The 26,137-nt window shown below is 46.8% G+C and overlaps 1 protein-coding gene across 3 annotated transcripts in view; it reads right to left on the reverse strand.

Annotated features, from left to right (window-relative positions):
- CLDN14 (claudin 14) overlaps window positions 1-26,137 on the reverse strand; it is a 58,310-nt gene that overhangs the window by 22,366 nt on the left and 9,807 nt on the right. Inside the window, exons 2-4 of one of the 3 annotated variants that reach the window (XR_006782600.2) lie at window positions 12,794-12,905; window positions 10,248-10,385; window positions 5,385-10,068 (exon numbers count right to left, since the gene is read on the reverse strand). The gene's annotated coding sequence lies outside the window, so the exon portion shown is untranslated. Of the gene's footprint in view, window positions 1-5,384; window positions 10,069-10,247; window positions 10,386-12,793; window positions 12,906-26,137 lie in introns of those variants that run through there. The other 2 variants (XM_087861791.1, XM_045813527.2) reach the window with 2 other exon arrangements.

A 26,137-nucleotide genomic window follows, 5' to 3' on the forward strand; every position in this document is an offset into this window, starting at 1 on the left:
CGGAGGGAAGGGGACGGAGAGAGATGATATCAATGATGGGAAGCCCTAAGTGACTTCACACACGGGTTGGGGGGGGAGCATGGAAGCCCGCAATTCACGGGAAACTAGCCTTTGGAGTTTTTGTGTGAATGGGGCCATTCTGCCCTCAGCCTTCTCCAATTTTGAATTTATAGGGGAAGTCCAGGGCTATAATTTAGTGAGGAAAATGGGGGCATTGTGTTTTCTCTTTGAAACGACCCAACACTTAAATGGAAAAACAAGACCTGCTCTTAACAATCATTCGGTACACATTTAATAACCAGAAAAATCCTTTAATTTCCGGAGGAGGCTCAGAAATCTTTGCTAAGCATGTGGCTACTGTGATATCTGTTTAGGAAATACGTGGGACGGGAAATAGGAAGATGTGCTGGGGTGCTGAGGGGGGAGCCGTCCTGTCTGCAGGCTTCCTCCTCGGAGGACTTTGCCCCCTGTCTTCTGTGGACTGGGCTGGAGGGAGGCACGGCTGCCTGCCACGTTCCTTGGGGTGACAGTCCCATCTCACCAGACTCTGCCACCGCCCAGCCATCCTTCAGTCCCGAGGGACGGGTCCTCAGCTTCTCTTCCTCAAGCCCCCTCCCTCACTCCCCCCCCTCCCTCACTCCCCCCCTTCCTGGGGCTGCCGGAACAAATACCCACAATCTGCGTGGCTTCAAACAACAAAAACTTAGTGTCTCACACTTCAGGAGGCTCCAAGTCCAAAATCAAGGTGTCAGCAGGTTGGTTCTTCACGGGGGCTCGGAGGCAGAGTCCATCCAGGCCCCTCTCCTAGATTCTGGTGGTTGCCTTCAATCGCTGGCCCTCCTTGGGTTGCAAATGCATCACCCCATTCTCTGCTTCACTCATCATCTCCCTGTGTCTGTGTCTTTTCTCCTCTTCTTAGAAGGACACCAGTCATACAGATTAAGAGGCCACCTTCCTCCAGTATGATCTCGTCTTAACTCTACTAATTACATCTGCAACGGCCCTATTTCCAAATAAGGCCACATTCGGAGGACCTAGGAAGGTCATGAATTTGGGGAGGGGGACACTGTTCAACCCAGTGCAACCTCGTTCTCCAGACACTGAAGTCCATGGAACTCAGTCCATGGAATCCCAGGGACTTCAACCACGGAAGCTCCCGGCCTTAGCCGCCCTTCTCTGAACGTTATGCCCCAACTAAGAAATCCATTCCCCCTCTACCTCTGTCACTAGGACCAAATTCCTCTACCTGCATTTTCAACATCCCTTCCCGCCCCATAAGGTGCATCACCCTACTGTCTAGGCATTCCTACTCACCTAAGCATCTCCACCCTGCCCTCCTCTGCCCTACGGCCACCACACCTGGTCTGACGGCTCCTCTCCTCCCTCCTTCCAGCCGTCCCTCCCCACTCTCACTGGGAGCTTCTGTCTGCTGTGTCGCTGGCACACAGCAGGTCTCAGTTCATGCTTGGTCCATTGAGTGGGATCCCCTGACACCTCTCCTAAGCACCTTAGGGCTGCACTGACATAGCCTCTGTTTCCAGCACCCAGGAACAATGATACTGTGGAGGTCCCTCCATCCCTGAATCACTCAGACTCTCCAGTTCGCTGGTGTTCCACTCAAAAGGCATTGCCCCAGCTAGAGTTTAGGCTTTTTGAAGGCTAAGACCCTGATATATCTGTTTCTGCCCTCACAGCACAATCCAGGCACTGAGAACACTCGGTAAGTTTTCCCCTTCAAACGTGTAAGAATGCAGCCATTTTGCTTTATGGGCCTGGGTTCCTAGAAAGAATTACTCATTAGGGATTGAGTCAGTTTCAGATGTTAACACAACATGACTGGGGATAAAATCAAGCTGTTTTATATGTGTTTTGAGTTTGTAAAGGTGGACTTGAGGGTGGCCTGTGTTAGCATCTGCAGGGCTGCTTGTTAAAAGGTAGGTTCCAAAGCCCTGACCCAGACCTACTGAATCAGAATTTCAGGAGGTGGGTCTGGGAATGGATGTTTTTACGTCAGCCGCAGCCCAATCCAGGTGATTCTTATGCATGGTAAAGTCAAGAATCACGGATCTAGACACGTAGACAACAAATACTGATTTTAGATACACCAGTGGAGTCAAGGACAAACTAGGGACTTATTAGGGCGCACAGAGTCAGCTAGGGCAAAGCCAAAAATGATTTACTGCCTCCTAGGTGACCAGTCACTTCAAGGGCTGCCATCGTCTTCTGGTGCACAGCGACGGTCTCACAAAATCAGGTGGCCGGTGGAGAAAATCTGGGGGGGTCTCTGGAGGACCCCCATGGGCGGTGCTGAGCCCGGAGCCTGCCCCAGCTGCAGACAGAGTCTACCTGTCTTCCTATGCTGCTTTCCCCCGAGGTGGAGAATTAGAGCATGCTGTTCGTTTATAATGTTTGCTTTGCTTTTGGAAACACCTCAGGGCAACTCAGGATAGGTTTTCACAGTGGTGTTTGACTTGGCTTAGTTGCAAAGTTCCCCCTTTTTAGTCGATTTATTGCAAGTTAGCACACGGCCCCATATCCGGGAGTCCAACACCAGGTCTGATAGAAGTCGAGGGCAGGCAAATGAAAGGGAATGGTGGGAGGGCTGAACCGTGCCGTCCCTATACCTACCTTCCTGGCTCAGAGCTAAGCTGAGGTCTGACCTGTTCCCTGCAGGCCAGTGAGGCCTTGGGGTAGAGTAATACCTCCAGCCACTGCTTCCCCTACAACAGGGTCCGAAGCATAATTTTCCAAGGAGATCTAGTCCATTTTTTTTAGCTTCCGTTTTGCTTACATATTTTCTTTTCTTTTTTTAAAAATTCAACCAGCTTTCACTAGTAAATTCCTGGTCCTCTTGATGTTTACTTTCAAGTTTCAAATAGATGCTATGTTACATTTAATAATACCCTAGTCTCCACCGCTGTTCTGTTTCATTTACATTGTTTCATTTGCCCCACACAAAACTCTATGGGATGGGTATTATTAGATCCCATTTAATAATGAGAAAATGAATTCAGAGAAGTTAAGTGAGTGGCCCAAGGTAACCCAGCTCATAAATGCAGACCAGGGCTTGCAACTCAGCGCCATGTTTTTTCAGTGACGGGGGCACTCTCTGCCTGGTGATGACCTGCCCCAGCCTGAACCTTGTTTCTTTGCCTTGAAGAAGAAGAAGAAAAGGGGTTTGGCTGAGGGCTGAAAGATTTCACCTAAGGCTAGCCCCTATTTGCATTTTTGGCCCAGTTTATTTTAGCAAAATGAAAAGTGAGGACATTTACCGGTTTATACTGACACCCTCTGCAGGGAGTTTCTGTCCATGTAATTGTTTTTGTAAACCTGAAAAATGTGGTTGAGATTCACTAGTGTGCATGACAGAAACAGTTTAAGATCCAATCAGAACATCATCAGGACTTTTGGGATATGGCCAATGTCATCTGCCCCAGGGAGGACCGTGCTCAAAGGTGTAAGTGGAATCTGGTACATTTGGGGCTGAGACTAGCGAACTGAACTGGAACCTATGGACTTTGGGTAATGGGCCCAAGTGCCTCACATTTCCCACTTGAAAATCCCCTTCCTACTGTTTCCCTTCCATGCTTCCTGCAGTGCAGGCATGGGAGGAGCTCTCCTGCCCCATACCCAAGCGTGACCATTGTGATCCATGGCGATTGCTGGCTCTATTAACCTCTCTTATCAGCAGCCTGGGCCTGAGTTAGAGGACCCATGGTTCTCTCTACTTCAAGGGACACACAGCAGGCTTCCACCAGCTCCTGGTCCTGGGTAAGGGTTGTTCTTCATGGAACAAGAAAGATTGAAATGAGAATAATTTAAGAAGCTGTTACTCAGCCATGAAAGAACACTGGATAGAAAAGGGTTCAATGAATTAAAAAAGCTCAGTGATTGATGAAATCCAAGGACCCCAAAAGCGGCTCAGCTATTGTTTAAACATGAATCCCATGTCTGGACCTTGATTCTGCCTTGACTCTGCCAGGAAACACCATGTTTTGACTTCCTGAAATGAGCTAAAAGCAGTAAGAATAAACCACCATGAGGAACAGTAAGCATTTACTACCGTATCAGCTGCCCCAGGATGTGTTCCGTGTTTACAGATGTGAATTCTAGTAGCCACAGAAGTTGAAGCTGGTGCTGTTATCCCAAGTTCGCATAGGGGGGAGAAACAGATTTGATGAGTTCAGTAACTCGGACAAGATTACAAAGTTAGCAAGTGGTAGGGCCCAGAAATGAATGGGGTCCTTTCTTCTCCACACTGTCTCCCATGAAATACTATTCTTCTCCCTGCTGTGGTCTGATGCAGGATCACATTCTCCTGCTACCCTAGTCAGGCCAAGAGCCATTATGCCATCCTGGTAGTATGCTGAGGGTCAGTCCCGGAATCAGCAGGGTTCACTCTCAGCCAAGGAAAGAATATTCAGAGGAAAGGATATCTTAGATTTCTTTTTCCCTTAGTGGATAGACATTACGTGAGAGGGTTATGGTATGTTAAAGATATCTTACTGTGACATCTTGTAAATTTTATAGCCACTGTTTTACACTTCATCGGCATTCCTGATCTCACGGTGGTGTTCACTTCAAATAATATTGGGTGGATGAGTGTGGTAGACTCAAATGCAAGTTGTACATTATTTGATGACGCACTAAATGATGATATCTTCAGGAATGGATTTTGTTCCCTCGAATGTCATGGCTTTAAAGTTATCCATGATTCCTTTAATAATTAGAGTTTCTTTGCATTCATAATTATTATAAGAAACAAGAGTTGTTTACTCTTTGCTTATAAAACAAAACACTGAATATTTCTCAGTTATTAAAAAAATCTATATAATCTTGAAAACATCTGACTTGAATGAAGGAGAAAGTTCTCAGTCGACACATTAGAACTTAAAAGTTTGGAAGCTTTCAAAAATTCTTAATGTGTGGGTCCTACCCCTAGGCCATTAGGTCAGCTCTCTGAGAAATGTGGTCTGGCTAGTATATATATAATTTAGAAAATTCTGCAGGTGATTCTAACATGTAGCCAATGTTGAGAACTACTGGGTGTAGACAATAATGGATTTTTAAATTTAGGGAGTTAGAGCCAGTTAATATCAATGCATTAATGTATCATAAAGGAGAAAGACCTACATTAAACAGATGAAGAGTTTTGAATATAATGCAATTAAAATATATGCAACGAATATAATACATACAATGTCAATAAGTTACAGATACAGTTAAATATTCAATAAATATTACTGAAAGAATGAATGAACATCCTACAAAGTTTCATATGGAAATTCATATTTTGATGAAACTAAGAAAATTGTAAGAAGTATCAGTAAGAAAGAAAAACTTTTTTTTTTTTTTAAAGATTTTATTTATTTATTTGACAGAGAGAGAATAGAGGGAACACAAGCAGGGGGAGTGGGAGAGGAAGAAGCAGGCTCTTAGTGGAGGAGCCTGATGTGGGGCTCGAACCCAGAACGCTGGGATCACGCCCTGAGCCGAAGGCAGATGCTTAACCGCTGCGCTACCCAGGCGCCCCAGAAAGAAAAACTTTTAATTAAACTATGATGTGCCATATATTACGAGCTACACTCCAATTTCAAAAATGTTCAGAACAGGGCGAAATCTGTTTTATAATTGATGAACTACAGTACATATTAGTAATGTCCACTAGATGTCGCTCTAATCTGCTGCTTCAGGTTTCAAAGGAAACCTGAAAACTGATTTTCCCCCAGTACTTAAAATCATTAATAGTCTGACTCTTTTAAAGACAAAAGGCTCAAAAATCTCATATTTCGAGGAGTTGCTGCTCTTTTTTCCCTTGTATTAAGACCTACCCGAAGTATCTCACAAGGTGTAAAATCATTTAAAATGTGAATTGAAAAGTTTGAATGGCTTGATAGAAAAAGTGCGATTGGCTCCCTTTTATCCACAGCCCTAGATTTCATATTTCTCATGTTTGTAGTGGGTTATAGAGAAGAGACAGTAATAGCAAGGCTGATGTTTTGACTTACATCAAGTAAAAAGTAAAATCCAAAGGAAAGAAAACGATGTCTTTTAATTTGAAGTCAGCAGATCATGGCACCCTGAACACATGACATGGTTACTGGTTGTCATGCCAAGCAAGGCCTGGTGATAAGGGGGAAGCGGGGTTAATGGGACTGGGCCCTGAGCTTACACCCATGGCTGGTATTAACCGTGGGAATTTACTGAAGTCCTCTGTGGCTGAGAACCTGGATGACCTCCCCTATTAGGTGAGAATCACTCTCCCAGTAAAAAAAATAGAGGTTTTGGGACAAAAGGAAGCTCGCAGAAGCTTCTGGAGAAGTGCATAGAGCAGAGTGACTCAAACTGTTCCAGATCTCCAATGAGATGAGAACAGAAATTGAGATTAAGCATTTCAAAATGCTTTTATAGCAACAAAACAAAGTCATTTTATGTCTGTGAAATGTAATAAGAAGAAATTGAACTTGCATTTTATATGTATTTTTTTATTTCATTTTTCTAGTAATTCAGTATTTCTAGTCTTTTACAAAAGTACTGGTTCATAACAAATTGGAAATTTTTAAAAAGTAGTCTTTCACCCCAAATAGCTTGGGAAGTACTGCAGCAAGTCCACCCTGAGCTGCAGAGGAGGGAACCCCAGGGTGATGACCCTATTAAAACCCTTAATAATTTTCTCGTGGACAATATAGGTCAAAAAGGGCCGAAGAACGGGGGCACTTTGATTGTGAAGCACAGGATGACTAGAGAAGTAAAAGGAAATCCTAAGAACAGCACGCCTCAGGGAGCCCCAGCCTCTGGGCACAGCCTGCAGCTCACCCCAGAACCGCACCAGCTCTGCAGGGCTCAGAGACCCCTCACCACCACCCCTAAGCTGCTCCTCTTGCCCAATGCACACACAGCAGATCGGCCTTGGGCTAAGAGGGACTCAGGTGGCCACGATGAAAAGAAAATACAAAACCACTCAGAATTGCTCACATCTCATATATTCAGTTTCATAAGAGAAATGCAGAGAGAAGTGAGTGCATAGACTCCTCCCTGGCTTGACCCAGGCTAAATCAATCGGCTTTGATGGACATGAGGCTTAAAGCACCATGGTTTTCCAAGTATGGATAAACAAGTTGGCAATTTTACCCCTCCAAAAAATGCCCTGTTGTGCTATCATATCGTTCGTGTCTTTTTTTGGAAAGCAAACTGGGAATAACTATCAAAATGTCCATTGTGAACACTCTTCAACCTGGCAGTTCGCCTGCTAGAAATTCATTCTACAAGTATCCTCTTACAGCAAGCAAAGCACACATAATACAATACCCAACACTCACTGGCTCTTTCTGCAAGGGATAAAACTAGATGAAACCAAAATGGCCTTCAGTGAGACTAGTTAGCTGACGGCAGCCCACGCGGTAGGAGAGAACACACCGTTAAAAGGGTCAGGGTTCCTGTATGTGGAGAGAGCTCCAAGACACAATTTTAAGTAAAGAAGCCAGTTGAGTACAATGGGTACAGTGTGACCGTATTTGTGTAAAACAAGAAGCATATGCATTTTGATCATGCAGAGAGCCCTTCTGGAAGCTGTATAAGAATCCCTTCCCAGTGGTTACCTCCAGGAAGTGAAGTTAAGGGTCAAGATGAAGGAGAAGGACTCTGGTATCTGACATCGCACACTTCTGTTTTCTTTTTTTAAGTAAAAAGATATATTAATGTAACACGGGACTAGGTGCCTATTGTGGAGAAGAGAATCAAGAGCTACAAGAAATGGCAGCAAGGATCCCTCAGCCAAAGATCTAACACGAAACAAGAGGTTGCATAAAAAGTCGGTCATGCTGTAAAGGTCAAGAGACATCGACAAAGGGCAAAACACAACTTCTAGATTGCTGTTGCCCATGGCTGGTGAATATTTTTAGTAACAGGCAATGATCAGCCTCGGGGGGACCCTATAAACCCCAGTGGAAGGTGTGGCAGGGGTCTGAGGCTTCCAGGGATCACAGCCACCACCAGGTAAAAGAGTCCAGAGACAACTGCCTCAGTATTTAATTACTCTGGAGATGCAGAATGGGCAGAAAGGAGATTGGGGTTGGTTAAATAAGAAAGGGTTGCCTGGCCCTGCTTCACAAATAGAGGGAGTGTCTTGGCTACTGATGCGCCGCTAACTTCTACAAATGCGGCGTATGCATTTCCTGTTTAATTCTATCCTGCACAGTGCCAATTCTGTGATACCACTGGTCTCAGAAATAATCTTCTTAGCAGTTGTATGTAATTACTGTATATATATATATATAATCTCAACCAATGAGAGCTGGGGAGGGAGGCTCCCTGCCCACTTGGGGCCTTCAGCACAACTCGCTCTCATCTTGAGTCTTTTCAGGGCTATCTCAAGTTGAGTGTGTTCTGCAAAGCACACTGCTTGCTCTGCTTTGGATTTTCTTTCTGCCATTCATCTCATATTCTAGGAAACAGCTTTGACTCGCAGGTCAAATGTGTTTAAGTGATCATTCTGGACTTGGCTCAGAGAGACAAAGGAGGAATATTATGCTGGAAGTCAAAACGCCAGTTTCCAGGCAGCAAGGGTTGCCTTCGTGGAAATGGTACTGGGCGCTGGGGGTGAAGTTGGGTGGGCTAAAGGGGGAGGGTGGAAGTGCTTTGCTATTGTAGGAAGCATCACAAACAGCAGTGCACACCTGGGAGACAGGACTGAGGGCCTGTGAAGGAGTGTCAAGGTAGAAGCCAGAATCAAGTTGATGAAGCCCTGCGGAGCAAGCCTTTCCAACTTCTACTCACCTTCTCTGTCCTGCCTGACACTATGTTGGGGGCGGGGCTGGCTGAGCCAGGAGTGGCAGGTGGGGGCAGGTGGGCACGCCCCCGCATCAGAGAGCTCAGGCCTCCCCCCACCCACCCCGCACTAGGAATGAGGCCACAGATCCTATTAGCTGGGTGGGGCCAGCTGAATGTCTGTGCTATCCCCCCCAAACACCAGCAAGACAGAGAGACAATAGTCTTTTGCAGAACTACCCTGGGGGTGGGTGGGGGAACAGCGGGGCACAGGGAAGGATTCTTGAATAGGGCCTGGAGGGAGGGGTTCCCAGGTCCTGAGCCAGGAGAGGGCCTTCTGACACCGGCCAGGTGCCCTTAATTGCCCAGCTTTTGTCTTGCTGAGAAGGGGCTGCAGACTGGAGGCTGGAAATGAAGTCTCTGAGCGGAGGGGAGAGGCTGAAGCTGCCCCCAAGGGCCCTTCTTCCTGCTGGGCCCTTCCTTTATTTATTCAGAGCACTCAGCTTTTCCTCTGAGTAAATACTGAACAAATATTTTTAAAAACCACCGTTTAAACAGTGTGGAATTATTAGCCTGTCTCCACCCGGCCCCGGGCACTGCTGCTGCGCTCACGCAATACAGAAGACCTGCGGGTGGGGACTGAGTACCAGGCACTTCCGGCGGCGCCATCTTGCGAGGAGGCTGCGCTTGGACCGGAAGCCACATGGACCAGAACCCGCCCTAGGACCAGAAGCCGCGTGCCCAGCGCCCCGGGCCCCACTTTGGGCTAAGTTAGAAGGGTACATGTCTGGGCGTGAAGCTTTCCGCGGGGAAGCAGGAGTCGGAATGAGATGGAACTTTTCAGACCCAGAGAAGGGAAGCTGTGGTGTGTTGGCTGTGGTATTTGTCTGAGGGTCTCCTGGGAAGATGAGAAATTTGCGGAGGCAGAGGCAGTGCCACGAGGGAGGGCTACCCCTACCACGCTGAAATTTTCTCTAACGACCTCAGGGGTCCAGAAGTTGTTCTCTTGAGGAAAGCATTGGTTTTAGAGTGACACCCTAGAAACCGAGTCTGTTTACCAGCCTCCTGCACAAGCTGCCAGAGGGAGAGATTCAGGGCCCTTCCTGAGGCATGCTTCCTCCCTGGGGGCTCAGCAGAGAGGTCCAGCCTTGGCTAGAGCCGATGGTATGAACACCCAGAACCCAGCTAAATCCAGGGCTCAGTCGTACTGTTGGCCTCCAGATCCTCGAATGTGGTAGGCACAGCTCCCGCTCTCTGTCCCCTGGGCACTGAGCTTCTCGGGACACTCTCCCACCAGCTGGACTGGAAAAACCAGAAAAGCAAAGGTAACTGCCCTCAGAGGCAGTGAGGGTATTTTCTTTCCTTTTGGCCAGTTCAATTTTAACTAGAAACTGGAATAATAATTATAATGATACATGTTTACAGGTTTTAACTAATTGATCCCTTGGAGTCCTCTTCTGGGGGGAAAGCATTCTACCCACCTCATACATCAGGAAAACAAGAGGCCATATGGTTGCGCTGGGCTGGGTGGTCGCTGGTGTCAGTAGGAGAGTGGAGACGTCGGTGTCAACAGTTCTTGACTTCTTGGCCTGTGTCCAGATTGCTGGGTCTTGCAGCCCCTAGAAAGGGTAACGCATGAGAAATTGATGTGGACCAGACCATAAACTCTCAGGAGCAGTTGGCTCTAGTTAGGGCCCTGCCTGTGCCTGTTTCTCTTGGAAAGACAGGCTTGGAGAGGAGGAAAGCCCACTTCTTCAGGAGTGTTTTGCCCATCTTTAGCTACCGGTTAAAACAAAAACATTCTGTAGAGAAAACTCCACTTGTAGAGAAAACTCCAAGTTGCTGTGAAGGTTTCATCTTTCCCTTTTGAATTCCAAGGTCTGCAGCCATATAATCCAATGTTGGCCTGAAAAAATATTTGTCTACAGAAACACCCACATGAGGTGTTGGGGACACCAGTGCCAGGGCATGGACGTGGAGTCTGTATGGTAGCCCCCAGCCAAATCCCTCAAATCAGGCTCTGACCTACTTATTATGAACCGTCTTAACCCTTTGTAACAAGTGGTATCTAGATTTTCTCCTGATTCTACCTTTGCCATCTGCCGGCAATAGTTTTCTCAACAAATTTGGGTGAGATGGTGGGTGTAGGTCAGGGGTGAAGGGCCATTAAGGTCTTCAATGATCATGACTGTTTCGAGGTGGGGGGTGGTAGAGACACACAGGGAGGCAGGTTGGGAATCCTCCAACCCTGACATATGAAGACACACACAGAGGCATGCAGGTCAGCAAAGAAATGTAGGCTGGGCTCCCAGAGGGAATCGCTTGTGTGTTTTCTAAGTGAGCAAGAGGACCAAGGACAATCCTTTCAGAGCGTAACAAGGCAGATCCCCAGCCCTGCGTGGAAGTACAGCCTTGCCGTCTCAATAGATTCTTGCTCTGAACCCATAATAGGCATTTACTTAGTCTTGATCCCATATTACCTGGTGGCGATGTCCAATATTTCATATGCAGATGCCTTATTTCCCCAACCACTTGTAGACTTTTGAGGAGTAGGGACCAGAGTTTTCATAATCAATACTAATTAAGATGATTGATCAAAAAGTTTCCCCTTGTGTGTTATCAGCTGAGGGACATAAACTAATTTCAGTTTCATTCTTATTGCTTGATTTCCTTTCATCGTTCCAAGTTTCCTGTTAAGGCCCAAACTTTGAGAGTCTTCCCCAATGCAAAGAGCACATCTGGGAGACACGTGTTTCATTTCTTTGCTTTTTCACAATGGTAATTTTTTCGGCTACTACAGGAAGCTCGTGGATTCAGAAGTACAAGGAGCCCCACCAAGGCCTAAGATGATATCCATTGATGCTATCAGCAGGTCTGAATGCCAACATCTGCTTAAAGAGTGATTGCCCTGGGAGGTTCATTTGGTTGGTCTGTTTGCAGGTGACAACCTCATATTGAAGTAATTTCTCCCCACTAAAGGGTCTAGAATAGGTTCAGTTGTAATCTATTTTATGTAGTTGTGACTGCCTTAAGAAACCTGGAAAGGGTTATTAAGAGTGTGTATCTAGGTAAATGGAAAACTTTTCCAGCTCAACAGTCTGTGAACACCATTAGTAGCCCTTGAAATGGTTCACCAGGAAGTGTGGGCTGTTAATAACTCTGCCCTGATGTTCCTACGAGAGCCGAACAATGAGATAATGTATAACTTTGCAAGTAGCCCAAGTGCTCTGAATTGACAACCTGCTCAGAGAGACTGAGATGTTGTGCCATCCTGTACCCAGAAAATGCTGCCAAAGGAACAGTGGAAATTTATCAACTCTCCCTTGCTCATAGATTGATTTGGCACCCTTGTTGATAGACAAAAGAATGACAAACTGATAAACTATGGTGCTGGGTAGCTTTACTGGCTCAGAGAAGGGCTCCTCGTCAGGCCACCGGAAGGGCTAAGACAACTCTTATGTGGCAAGGGAGAGAGAATCCTTCCATCAAGAGCCATTAATTGACTTTCACTTTGTAGGAAAATGTTATATTAAGTACTTGGATGGAGAAAGAAAAATATGCCTTCAGGGTGTTCACGCTCCAGCTAGGGAGAGAAGGCGCAAGATTGAAAAGCTACTTAAAATACAGGGCAATACCCACCCTTTGGGATAATATTCAGTCATTACAATGAATGAAGTGGATCTAGAAGTACTGAGAGCTAAGTGGGAAAAGACCAGTAGCAGAACAAGATACCAGTTATGTAAAAATGAAAGTAAAGTACCTATGTGTGTATGAACATAGGGTTATATGCAAATGCATAAAGGGGATAGGAAGAGGACACCCCAAAATAGAGACAGAAGTTCCTTCTGGGGAGGGAAGTGAGATTGGGAGAGGGCAGTGAAAGACGCCTTTCATATTTCTACTCCGCATTACTTCTGTATTGAGTAAATTATTTAGAGCAAGAAAATATTTATGTATTTCTTATGTAAAAAAGGAAAAGAGTGAAAAATGTAACAAAGCAAGTACATGATAAACACCAAGGGATGACCTGAAAGGGTAGTGTGGTGGTCTCACAAACTCTGCAGCTGTCCCTCCGCCCCTTCTCCTTGTCTTCAGAGCCCAGCTTTGCTCAGGAATGGGCCATACGTCTCTGGAGATACCTGAAAAAACCAAAATAATGGGGGTTCCATCCCTCTGCAGTGATTCCTTGAGCTTGATCATATGATATAATCAGTGCCAGTGAGATTTAAAAGGATGCCCAGGGGGTTGCTGGTTAAGCTTTTCTGCTCTTGAAGAGAGAAGAAAAAAAAAAAAAATACAGCACTTCTTCCTTCTACCGGATAGTGCAGTGTCTGGATGTGAGTATTGGCAGATGGCAGCCATCTTGTGCCTTAGGGAGCTACCCCAGGGACCAAGCCAAACACTGAGGATGCTGGCAGAAAGACAGAGAAACCTGAGTCCTTGAAAACATGATTGAGTCACTGAATCAACTGACACAGAGCTGCCCTGCCTCAGGACTTCTGCTCCAGTGAGAGGACACATTTTTCTTTTTGTTGAGGTGGGATTATCTGTTACTTGCCACCCAATGCAACCTGATGGACATATCAGTCAACAGGAGTCCTGTCTGAGCCTCAAGCCCCTTGGGCACACCTGAGGGGACCTTTGGGTCCTCAGCACCATGCCTCCTGGGTACTAGAACATATTCCCAAACGGAGAAGGGGTCATGAACCCTTTGGCTGGGAGAAGACTGGAGACTTATCCTGAGATAGAGGGACCCATTCCCCTGGCATGTCAGTGGGTGAGCAGGGCTGCAGGTGTGAGGTAGGAGGATATAAGACAAGTAGCTCTGCAGTCCGCCCCTTCGATACAAATTGATACAAATTGATGCAATTTGATACAACTTCCCAACAGAGGCAGGAGCTGCACTTGGGAGGCCAAAAGAGCCATCACACCAAACATTCGGAGGGAATGTTTCCTTTTCTTGGAGCAGAAAGCCCCCCAGTGCTTCTGGGGGAGTGGGCAAGGAGGACATCAGCAGATTCCCAAGAGCGGGAGTGAGTGCGGGGTTGGGCCGGTGGCTGCCCTGAGCGGGACAGTAGCCTTGCAGAACCCAGGCCGGGCAGCAGTGGGGTCGAGCAGTCTGGGGGCTCACAGAAATGGACACTGGGGAAGACGTGGGAAAGGCTGGGAGCCTGCCAGCTGCAGGTGTTCCCAGGATCCCCCACAAATTTCCCTAGAAGTGATGATGGTTTTGACTGGTTTGTAGAGGGGTCTACCAGCCCCCAAACTGCTATCGACTTAAGAGGTTTTACTGGGATAATTCCTTGTAGTGTGTTGGAGCTGGGCCCCTGAGAGGAGGGCAGGGAAATGAAGTCTTACTTATGGTTGCTTGAGAGAGAGAGGGAGAGAGACAGAGAAAGAGAAAAAGAGAGGGATGATTTCTGGTCCTAAACGTGGTCCTAAACACCCACCACAGGGGTAGCTGGTTTTGACGTGGGCTCTGAACACAAGACCTTGCACGGAGGTATCTGTTTCTTTTCCCAGTCTCACCTCCAGCTTGAAATCAATCACCCTGCTTACTACTTGGAGTCAAGTCAAGGAAGGCTTACTGTTAAATCACAAACTCTGAGATGGGGGGGGGGCTGTAAAAAACCCAGCCTCCTGCTTTCAAACTGCTCTGTGGAACTCTAAAGTGACGTGACGGGGCCCCAGGGGTCCCAAATGCTCAACTCCAATCTCATTAAAACATTTTCCCACTCCGCACCCAGTAGGATGGCTATCATATATATAAGTATATATATAATTTATATAAAAGAAAAATAGAAGTGTTGGCAAGGATGCAGAGAAAGTGGAACCCTTGGGCGTTGCTGGGGGGGTATAAAATGGTGCAACCTCTTTGGAAAATGGTATGACGATTCCTCAAAAAATTAAACATAGAATTACTATCATATGATCTAGCAATTCCACTCCTAGATGTATATCCCCAAAATTGAAAGCAGGGATTCAGACAGATATTCATATTCCCATGTTTGCAGCAGCAGTATCCACAATAGTCAAAAGGTGGAAACAACTCAAATGTCCATTGATGAATGAATGGCCAAACAAAATGTGGCTACACATACCATAGAATATTATTCAGTCTTTAAAAGGAGTGAAGTTCTGATACATGCCACAACACGGAAGAAGCTCAAAAACATTTTGTTATGTGAACTAAGCCGGACGCAAAAGGACAAACTGCATGATCCCATGATATATAAGGCAACTAAAGAAAGTGAGACAGAAAGTGGAACAGTGGCTGCCAGGGGCTGGGGAGGCCGGAATAGGGAGTTAGTGTTTAATGGGGACAGTTTCTGTTTGATATAATGGAAAAGTCCAGAAATGGATGGTGGCGATGGTTGCACAACGGTATGAATATACTCAATGTCACTGAATTCTACACTTAAAAATGGTTAAGATGATAAATTTTATGTTACATATATTTTACTGTAATTTTAAAAATTAAAAGAATTCTAATAATTGAACACTGATATAAAAAACATCAGAAGCATTCAGATAACTCAAAAATATCCTAACTGTTTATACATTGGAGACCATCTGTGTGTTAAAATGGGCTTCTTTCTTGCTTTCTCTCTGGGCCCTCTCAGGAATCAAGCTGCTCCCAGCATTTCTCTGAGCAAGCTCACATTCATTACAAATATGCTAGTGGTTAGGAAGTTTGTATCTCCAGCACTAATCTTTTAAAAACTCAGACTTACTCTTCTCCACTCAGATAAAATTGTGGAAGCATAGCTGTGACCTGCTCTTGTCACAGCCACAGAGCCAGTTGTATAAAAATACCTCTGAGGTGCCCAATCATGATATATTTATTTAAGTTTCTGGGGCATCATATATGACTTTCATATTTACAAATAAGAATACAAATTACCATTAGATATTGTCAGTGCTCTGCTTTGGAACAGAAACTTCCCTCTCTCTCCTCTTTCAAGCATTGGACAGTTTCATCAAAGAGCATCTTGACACAGCCAACTGGAACTTTCCCTTGATTTTCATATTCATCAAAACATACAAATGTTATCCATTTGAACTCATAAAATTTTGCTAATAAAATACTATGTTTGCTTTAAACGTCAGAGTTTCTATCTGATTTGAATTCCAAAAAGTTTCTGCTGAGAGAAGTTTGAAAAGCACTGTATTTGCTCAAATACCACTTGGTTCAATTTGATAAACATTTATCCAAGCCCTTGTTCAATTATTAGCTGAACATGCAATAAGTTCATGGGGGATGAAAAGTAAGAGTTCAGTTTGCGCTTCTTGCAAGACAGAAAAGGTTTTTACATTTTAAATGGTTGGAAAAAAATCAAAAGAAGGGTACTGTTTCATGACACATGAAAAATTATATGGAATTCAAATATTTGTGTCCATAAGTAAAGTTTTATTAGGACACAGTCACATGCATTAATTTTGTATTATCCTCGCTGGTTTTGTCCTACCACTGCAGAATTGAGTAGTTGTGACAGAGACCATGGAGTCCCAAAGGCTAAAATATTTACTACCTGGTCCTTTACAGAAGGAGTTTGCCAACTCCTGGATTAGACAATGGCTATATCAGGTGAAGTCTGAATATCAAGACCTGAGAAGCCCACCAATAATCTTGATGTTGCCAGCATGGGGAGTGTGGAGAGGGGAGAACGTTACTACAGAGTCAGGAAATCTGGATCAGCGGCTCTCCTGGTTAGGCAGAACCAGCCCCCAGTGAGACATCCAGAAGTGTGTGGACACAACTCCTATTGTTATAATAATGGGGATACCATGGGTGTTATGTGGACAGGGACTCAGGATCTTAAACGCCTGACAATGTATGGGAAAGATCTGCACAGGACTGTTCTGCCCTAAACATCAATGGCATGTCCACTGATGAACAGTGGTCCAGATAGTCACTGTGATGGTTAATATTAAGTGTTCACTTGATTGGCCACAGTGACTGGATATCTGGTCAAACATTATTCTTTGAACTTTGAGTAAAGCAGATTACACTCCATAAAATGGGTGGGCCTCACCCAATCACTTGAAGGCCTTAATAGAACAAAAACTGACCTCCCTGAACAAAAAGGAATTTTACCTGCAGATGGCCATTGGATTGAAACTGCAACTCTTCAGAAAGTAAAATGTGGAAATCTATTACAACTGTCCCCATCTCTTCTTCTCATTCTTTACTGCATCAAAAACCTTTTATCTGGTCAGCCTTTCCTGCTACCAGGGAAGGAAACCTGCTGATGTTGATGCCATTGGCCAGACTGGTTTCTCCATTGCCTCCTACTACTCGGTTCGGAGCTTTCCCGAGAGAGAGAGTTCATAGAGTACAGAGTCATGGGAAGACATGGGATTCAACGCAAGAGTCACAGACATCAGAGAGAGAGTTTCAGACTCCCGGAGCTGCTATGACAATCACCACAAACTAAGTGGCTACAACAATAGAAACACACTGTCTCCCAGTGCTGGAGGCTCAAGTCTGACATCAAGGTGTTGGGAGAGTCACGCTCCTTCTAAAGGTTCTAGGAGAGGCCCCGTTCTTGCCTTTTCTGGGGCTTCTGGTGCCCATCTGTAATCCTTGGCACTCGTTGGCTTGCAGACTCAATACTCCAGTCTCTGAGTCTGTCTTCACATGGACATCTTCCCTCTGTGGGTCTGTGTGTCCAAATCTCCCTCTCCTTATAAGGATGCCAGTCAACGGATTAGGGCCCACCCTACACAGTATTAATCTCAATTCAACTCCATTACATCCGCAAAACCCTACTTCCAAACAAAGCAACACTCACAGCTATCAGGGTTTAAGATTTGAGCATCTCTTTGGGGGGACACAATCCCACCCACCACAGATGCAGGCTTCGCACTTCTCAACGACCCACCAGAAGCCACAAAGATCCCACATAGGGCATCTCTTTCTGAGGCCTGTGAAGCCCCACCTTCCAGACATTTGTGTGCACGCGGGTGCCGTCCGAGAGGCCTGGGCAGAGAATGGAGAAGGAGCGCACTTTTATTAGATGTCTGGTAGGAGGGAGCTAGTAGCTAGTATGCCCTCCTTGTACCTCTCCCCACGGAGCAGCCTCACTGTTCTGCAGAGGGGCTCTCATGGGATCCAGTGGAAGGCCGGGCACTGCAATGCCCAAGCCACACAGAGCAGGCAGCCCAGAGCGGCAGTGGCTTGGGGATGTCCAGACTTGCTGGAAAAGCTGTCATTTCAGAAAGGAAGGGGGAAAAACTGCACCTTTTTTTTTTTTTAAACATTTTATTTCTTTATTTGACAGAGAGCGAGTGAGAGAGGGAACACAAGCAGGGGGAGTGGGAGAGGGAGAAGCTGGCTTCCCGCTGAACAGGAAGCCCGACGTGGGGCTCGATCCCAGGACCCTGAGATCACGACCTGAGCTGAAGGCAGATGCTTAACAACTGAGCCACCCAGGCGCCCCTAAAATCCACTTTTTTAAATAGGCACTGAGAATCAAAGATTTAAAAACTTGGCTATGACCACAAAATGTCTGGAGTGGAGCTGGTCCGTAAAGATCGGCCTCGTCTTCCACCAGCAGGCCCTCCAACAGGCTGCTGGCCACCACTGAGCTGCCACTGGCTTGCTTGGGAGAAAACTGGAAGCACATGGCCCCTGCTGGTTCCGGAGCAGGGGCACGGAGGGGAAGAAGCAGAACAAAGGTAGGGAATGGGTGGACACATTTTCTAAAGGTGGTTTCCTCCTCTCCCGGCTTCCTGATACACAGGGGAGGAGAGTTAAGGGAGGGACCCACTGAATATGTATTTAATACAGAAATACAGCCTCAGACATACCATCTTGTAACTAGAGCCACGCAAACCTCGACTTCTGAATGTTCCCATGGCAAAGACACAGATTTTCACAACATTCCAAGAAAATCCTGAAATTGAGTCCTGTAGATGGCTTGGAATTTTTTTGGCCGAGGAAATAATATTCCACGCATCAGAGGGGCATCTGTGTGGGCAGATGTCTTGGGACCAAGGGAGGGAGGTGCAAAGCTGGTGGTCACTGCTGGGGTGGGGGCTGGAATGCAGGCGGGAGGGCGAAGTGCCCCTGCGGCAGAGACGCTGCTGGGCCAGGGGCCCGAGGCCACAGGTGGGGAGCAGCGGGGTAAGGATTTGGGAATGCGTTTATCTTCCCCATCCCTGCCCCTTACTTCTCGATGGAAATGGCAGCATTGTCATGATTTCCCAAAGAAAAATCGCATTGGAGAATATTTAGTATTTTGTTTTTTGTTTTTGTTTTTTGGGGTTTTTTTTTTAGATTTTATTTATTTGAGAGAGAGAGAGAACAAGAGAGCACAAGGGGGGGGGGGCGGGGAGGGGGCAGAGGGAAAGGCATAAGCAGACTCCCCACCAAGCAGGGATCCTGACATGGGGCTCGATCCCAGGACCCCAGGATCATGACCTGAGCCAAAGGCAGATGTTTAACCGACTGAGCCACCCAGGTGCCCCAATATTCAGTGTTTTATACACAAAGGCCAGTGGCCATTATCATGCCCTTAGGCTTTAGAATTTTCTATCAACAGCAAAATGTCAGCTAAAAAAAAGTCCTTATCAAATCAATATAGGAAGTTTATTCATGTTGTAACTTTAAAAATAAAGGCCTGGGCCTCCAAGCAGAATCTTTGCACTCCTCACTGTGGACTAAGCTGATCCCCAAACTGAGAAAGTGGCAGGCTCGCTGGCACCTACACTTATTATAAAATCCATCTTCTTTTCATGTCCAATATTATCGAGGCAGCCACACCCCACACTTGGCCAGTCTGGCCTTTCTTTCCCCCATTCCAGACCCCACTTTATGTGAGAATATATATAATTACCCTGGTGGGCTCAGAGCCTGCTTTTGAAATAAAGCATCAGAACCACAAGGGAGAGACTCAAACCCAAATCGTGCGTCCTGACTTGGCACACATGTCCTTCCTTGTCTCCACTTGTTAACTTGGGGAGGCACTGAGAGCTCCCCAGGATGGGTGGGGGGGTTGCAAACATTCCTGCCCCAAGCCCTGCAAAGGCCTGAGGAACAGAGCCCAGAACTCCCCTGGCCCCCACCCCAGCGCCTTTGGAGACGGAAGTACCGGCTGCCCGTTCTGGCTGCCTCCAGGCTCACTCCTTTCTCACAAACCCCGCGCAACAGCATCTGGAGGACGCTGTGATATATGGTGCTTTTCAGGGAACAGGATGCAGATGCGCGGGGGAGGGGAACCTGAGAGCAGCACAAGAAGATGCTTCTGTCCCTGGAGTTGAACTCATAAATTACAAACCACAAGTTTAAACTGGAAGGGAAGTATTGACATTTCTCTCTTTCCCTAACTCTGACCTTTTGTGCTCTAGGTAAGTTCGAGAGGAGTGTAGCTTTTACCCGAGATGACTTCTTCCATCCTGTCTCAGTCCTCTGCTGGGTACCCCCACACAGAAAGTCCGTCTGTCTCAGTGACGAGGTCATGAGCAGTGAAAACCGTGCCTCCACTGGCCTGCCACCGGCCAGCCACAGATCCCTAGTGTTCAGGCATGGTCTTTCCTGGGAGCAGAAGGGATTTGGGAAGGGAAGTTGAGATGGTAGGCACAGAGGGAGGCGGACATCCATATCATTGCAGAGACACAGCCTGAGACCAACCAGGGCGGTCGGCATGGACCATCCCCGACCCCACCCCGTTCTGTCCAGCAACACTCACTGTCCTGAATGGACACTTTCCTTACACCGAGCTTCCACCCTCCCAGCTACAAAGAGCAGGGAATGAGCCTGAATGCCCCCGGGAGTCCCCCAGGCAGAGGGCTCCAGGCTCTGTGACCCTTTGTCTTTCTGATTGCCTTCGTGCTGAGCAAATAGACGGCTTCAAATAATAGGTTGGTTTCCTGCATATCGTGCCTGCATATCGTGCCGCGGTTGTCCCAGGTTTTAGAAGGTGCTGTTCCTTCTCTTGAAATTTCACTGGGATACAAGTAAATAGGGTGTGTGTGTGACAAATAGGACATTCTTAAGCTAAATCGTTCAGACGGTCTGTGTTCACCTAAACTTTTGCAAACAAGGAGTTGCACTCAGGACTTAAACTCCATTGTAAAATGATTTAGGACGTTTCCCACTGTAAGTGGAAAGAGGGTTAGGCACCATCCTATATGACAGACAGTGGACAGAATGGGGTGACATGTGACCTCAGCACCAGTGCCGACTGCACTCTACGAGCACAAGGAGCCCTCTTATGGATCCAGCCCGCTCTGGCAGCAGGGAGAGCTGCTGGCCATGTTCACCTGCCCCGAATCTTAAGCGGCACGAGGGAAACGGGGAGTCAGTTACACCGAGAAATGAGGCCCCCCTCCCTGCAAATGAAGCTTCACATGACCCTGGTGGAGGCCGAGAAACCAGGAGAATGGTCAGTACGGGTGCCATGTGATAGCCAGGATTATATACCCACATGCTGTTGGACCTGGGCCCGCTAGGGCAAGTGCAGCCCTTTGGTGTTCGAATGTGACACTCAGACACAGCTACGGCTCACTTTCCGGCAGGACCAGCAGGCACTGGTTAGGAGGAGAAACGGGACCCATGTGGAGATGGCCTGCCCTAGGCCTGAGCACCAGGCCATGATATACAGTGGGGCTGGGACTGGGACCAGGGCGAGTGAGGGTCCAGAGACGCACACCTCTCCTCAGGTCATTCTGGGGGCAGCCCGGGACGCGATGTGCAGATGCAAGGGGCTTTCTACTTGGCCTTCCCTCCACTGCCGGGCACCTTGACTCTCACCTCTGGAGTTCTGGGCCCTCTGAGAGCCTCTCCTCTCCTGCTTCCCACAGCAGCTGCTCTGAGGACCTCTACACAGCTGAGCAGACCCTCCACCCGCACGCAGGTGCTCTGTGAAACAGGCCAATTACGTCCCATGGAGAAGCCAGACCACTCAACAACCCCTAGTCAAGGCTCAATCCTGTGGTCAAGAACGTGTGGTAACGCACGGAGCCAGAACCGAGGAGCACGGAACGAGATGTCGGCGGGCTGGAACATGCGGGAGGAGGTGAACTGTGCGCTGTGTCCTGAGAGGGGAAGGCGTCGAAGCTCACAGCAGGGAGAAAGAGAAGGTTCTGGTGCTGTGGAACAGCACAGTGACCAGGGAGGGGTTGGGGTGGGGTGAGAGGACAGTGAGAAGCCCACAGGCCAAGACAGGGAATGCCGGTGACAAGAGAGGAACCCACAAAGGGCTAGAGGGATCAGGGAGGCTGGGCTGAGGGGGGCTTTGGAAACTGGGCAGAAGCTTCAAGTGGTGACTTTCTGACCAGGGGAGCACCGGCTGGGAAGGGCAGCCATGGGTGGGACGCCCGCAGTAAGATGTCCTCTGGGCAGCATCCGGCGCTACCTGGTGAAGCACCAGCCACCAGATCCGACCCACCAGCCACACAGCTGTCTCGCATGCGGAAGGCGTTCTGAACGGTGCCGAGGAGCCACGGGTACCACCGATTTCTTTCCTGGGAGCTGTCTGCTGCTAAAGGGTTATTGCATCTTTAAAACATGAGCTGGGGCCCCTTGCCTGGCCCACTACATTTCCACTGTGGGCTCCCAAAGCATGGCCCCTGGGCCAGAGGGAAGCACACCAGAAAGGGAAAAGATACCTTTATTTTTGGCCAATCCAGTCTCCCCTTTCTGACCTTTTCTCCATCAGGTCTGTCCTCCCACCCAGAAGCCTTATATTCTTTCCCTTTTCCCAGAATCATAGATTTTAGAGTTGGCAGGAACTTACAGGAGGATAACCTAGTCCAGGGGTCAGCAAACGTTTACGATAACGGGCCAGACAGTAAATATTTTAGGCATTGCTGGCCATATAATCTCTGTTGCAACTGCTCAGCTCTGCGGTTACAGTGTGAAAGCAGCCATGACAAAGAGGAAGCGAATGGCATGGCTATGTTGCAATAAAACTTTATTTATAAAAACAGGCAGAGGGCCAGGTCTGGCCCCTAGGTCATAGTTTGTCAACCCTCGACCTAGTGTTTGACGTTTTCATTTTACAGATGGTTAAGCTGCACCCAGAGGAATGAACTGACTCGACCAAAGACTCAGACAACAGAAGGTCCAGTAGGGCCTGTTGGGATGTTTGTGTTTTCACTGAGGTGGAGAAAATAAAAAACAGATGGGCTTTTTTTTTTTTTTTTTTTTTGGATATTCATTCAAATAAACTAACATCCTGTCATGTAACTACCGGCTCCTCACACGCGTAAGATCGGCCCGGGCAACAATACCTGAGACAAGTTTCACTCCAGTCACCTGCTGAGTGGTACCGTCTATCTCGCTACTGAAGGCTGCCATCTTGTCCTGTGTGAGAATCTCGGCACAGATAGGCCGCTTCTCTGTCTGGTGGGGCCAATATGCCTACTCCTGAGGTGTGGGACTTTGCTGGGCAAAACCTCTGCTCTGAGGACCACTGGAGAAGCCCTGGGTTTCCCCAAAGTTTTGGTCATGCTCCCAGTAAGAGCCTCTTACTCCTGCCATTGTCAACTACAGGAACTATGCACCCCAAATAAGAAGAAAGCAACACTTTAAAGGGGAAAACCTGGGGCTCCGTGACACAAATGGACCAACACCATGACGCTTAACTGTCCTTCCTTTTGGACGTGATAATTTCATATTTTTGGACCACCCTGTCAGCATGTCAGATTTAAAATATTACACGTGGAATAGTGAAAAATTGCCAACATCTCACCACCATCTTTTGATTAATGGGTAGTTCCTCAGAGATTGATCAGTTTGTTTGATTTTGTTACTCGGAGTGACTGATGGCTATTTTAAAAAATACTTAGCTTTAGAGTTACCCTACATGAGATAATTTTCATATGCCTTGTGTAGCCCCGTCTAGAATAATTGGACTTTATTGCCTTCCTTCCATGCATGAACCGAGGTTCCCTAGAGAAGCGAAACAGATTCAGACTTTGTTGCTTTAATATTTCCACGTAGATCAGCCGCTGTATTCATAGAGTGGCTCTGGCCAGATGGCCAGCCAGCCTTGTAGTGACATTTCCCATTTCCCGTCCATTACTCACCAATGGAAAATAATGTGATGTGAATTCCCCATTTTGGGTAATATGTGGTTATAGTCTTGTTGTACCTGCACTAAAGATAAATGACTTATCATGCAATAATTTCTTAACTCTCTAGGGAGAAAATAGGAGAAACAACAGTTCACCGTGTTTGGCAGGAAAGGAACCGTCAATGTTAAGGTATTCACCACCACAGCTAAGTTTAATTTCCTAATTTTTTTCCCTTATTGCTTATTTTCTATTACTTAGAGGGAAAGAAAAGCTTGTTTCTGCTGCTTGAGATATTTAAGCTCAGGTTTGAGAAGGGGTCCTCAGACACCCTGGTTTTGGTCCATCACCAGGATGTCCTTTTTCTAAACAGCAGTATGATGCAGAGCTGGGGAGACAAAAATTAATGGAAAAAAGTCCAGTTGGATCATCCGGACTGATTCAAACTCACTGAATTCTTGTTCAAAGCCGTGTTAGAATTTTTACTTTTAGAATATTAGTTATCACTCCTCAATGTTTGACACAATGTTGTCATCTTGGTTTTCAACTTCTCTGTTTGATCTCACCCTTGAAGTTAATTTTTTATTTTTATTTATTTATTTTGTGAGTAAAGCGATAGAAGTTTATTAAGTAAAGATACAGAAAAAGCTCTCAAGAACGAAAGGGGTCCGACAGCATTGACAAGGAGGGTCTTTAGAGTTGGTCTTTTACAGAAAGCTGACCAGGGAACTTAAATCCTTTTAACACCTCCATTGATAACACCTTCCATGGCTTACTTCCTTTTTAGGGTCTGGTTAGTCTTCGTTGGTCACAGGTGATCATCATAAAGACACCCACCCCACACGACCCACCCCACACGCCTAGGGCAGGGTAGTCCTGAAGTTAATTTTTTAAACTAACACTCCCTTAATTATTGTTAAAGATGAGTAAGTAGTAATGATAATATTATTAATGAAGTGTGTACAATTAAAGCTAAGGTTTCTTCAATCCTTAACATGTGCTAGGCAGTGTGGTAAGGGTATGTCCACTTAAATCATTTCATTGAGCCTGCTGTCCTTTGGGACAGGTGCTGTTATCACCATCCATTTCCAGGGAGGACAGATGGGACTGGAGAGGAACACTAGCCTGCCCAGGTCCCACAGTCTGGTTGGGATTTGAACCCACATATCTGATTTCAAGCTTTTAACTTCTGTGCACTGAGGAAGCCAAGTGCTAAGCCACTCTTCTTTCTGGATCATTCCAAAAACTCAGCTACTTCCCAGTTTCTGCTCTCTCTGGTGGGCTGCAGGTCTCTTCCTGAAAGATTCTCACAGGAGGGCAGAGCTAAGGAGCTGGGATGGGGTCCTTTCCCCCTGAGTCAATACCAAGGAATGTGGGTCCCTTGAACCATCCCATCCATATAAGGGGCATCTCTCCCTGCCCTGAAGATGGGTGATTCACCGGGCTCCAGGCTGGCTGTTGGCAAACTGATTTTGCTCAATGAAATAATCTGCATGTTGGAGGTAGCAGAAGGTTCTGGAAGCTGCAGAAGTTTCTGGAAATGGCTTCCTCCTTCCTCCTCTCCCCCATCCCTACCACAGGCAGAGTCTGTTACAGAGCGAGCTGCTACCTTGCCATGGCCCTCCATCCACCAAGCCCAAGGAGAATGGAAGCCGGGCTGTGCCTGACAGCGTTCAGCAACAGAACTTAAACAAAGAAGGTCACCTGCCCGCGAGTTTACCCCGTTAGGAACTCAAGCCTTTTATAAGCTCATTTGTATTCATCCAGACGGCTGTTTTGGCTAGAAAGAAATGCTTCCTCCTCACTAGAATTACAAATAATTTGAGCAGAAAGCTACAAGCAAGACATATTAATCATGTTTGAAAGGATGTATCTTTTCATACAAAGGGTTTGCTTCAACCAAAAAACAAAGCAAAACAAAACCACCACCAAAAACCTTTCCCTGAGCTGTACTTATATTTACTGGCGGTTCTAACACAGAGAGAACGCACAGCATGTTTTATTTCTTTATCTCATGCCCACCTCCCCTGCAGGTGAGAAATCCAACCCTTATCCCGTTGATGTGCCCTTTTGATCACAGTCTGCCTTGCTAACTTGTTTGGGGTTCAGAGGAACGAACCGCTATGGAAATTTTTCTATAGTGCTTTCCTTTATCCCTTATTTGTATGTGTTAGTCTAAAAAGTTAGGGGCGCCTGGGTGGCACAGCGGTTAAGCGCCTGCCTTCGGCTCAGGGCGTGATCCCGGTGTTATGGGATCGAGCCCCGCATCAGGCTCTTCCGCTATGAGTCTGCTTCTTCCTCTCCCAGTCCCCCTGCTTGTGTTCCCTCTCTCGCTGGCTGTCTCTATCTC

This window comes from Ursus americanus, chromosome 4, assembly GCF_024610735.1.
Source record: "Ursus americanus isolate L20-20 chromosome 4, mUrsAme1.1.p, whole genome shotgun sequence".
Taxonomy (NCBI): domain Eukaryota; kingdom Metazoa; phylum Chordata; class Mammalia; order Carnivora; family Ursidae; genus Ursus; species Ursus americanus.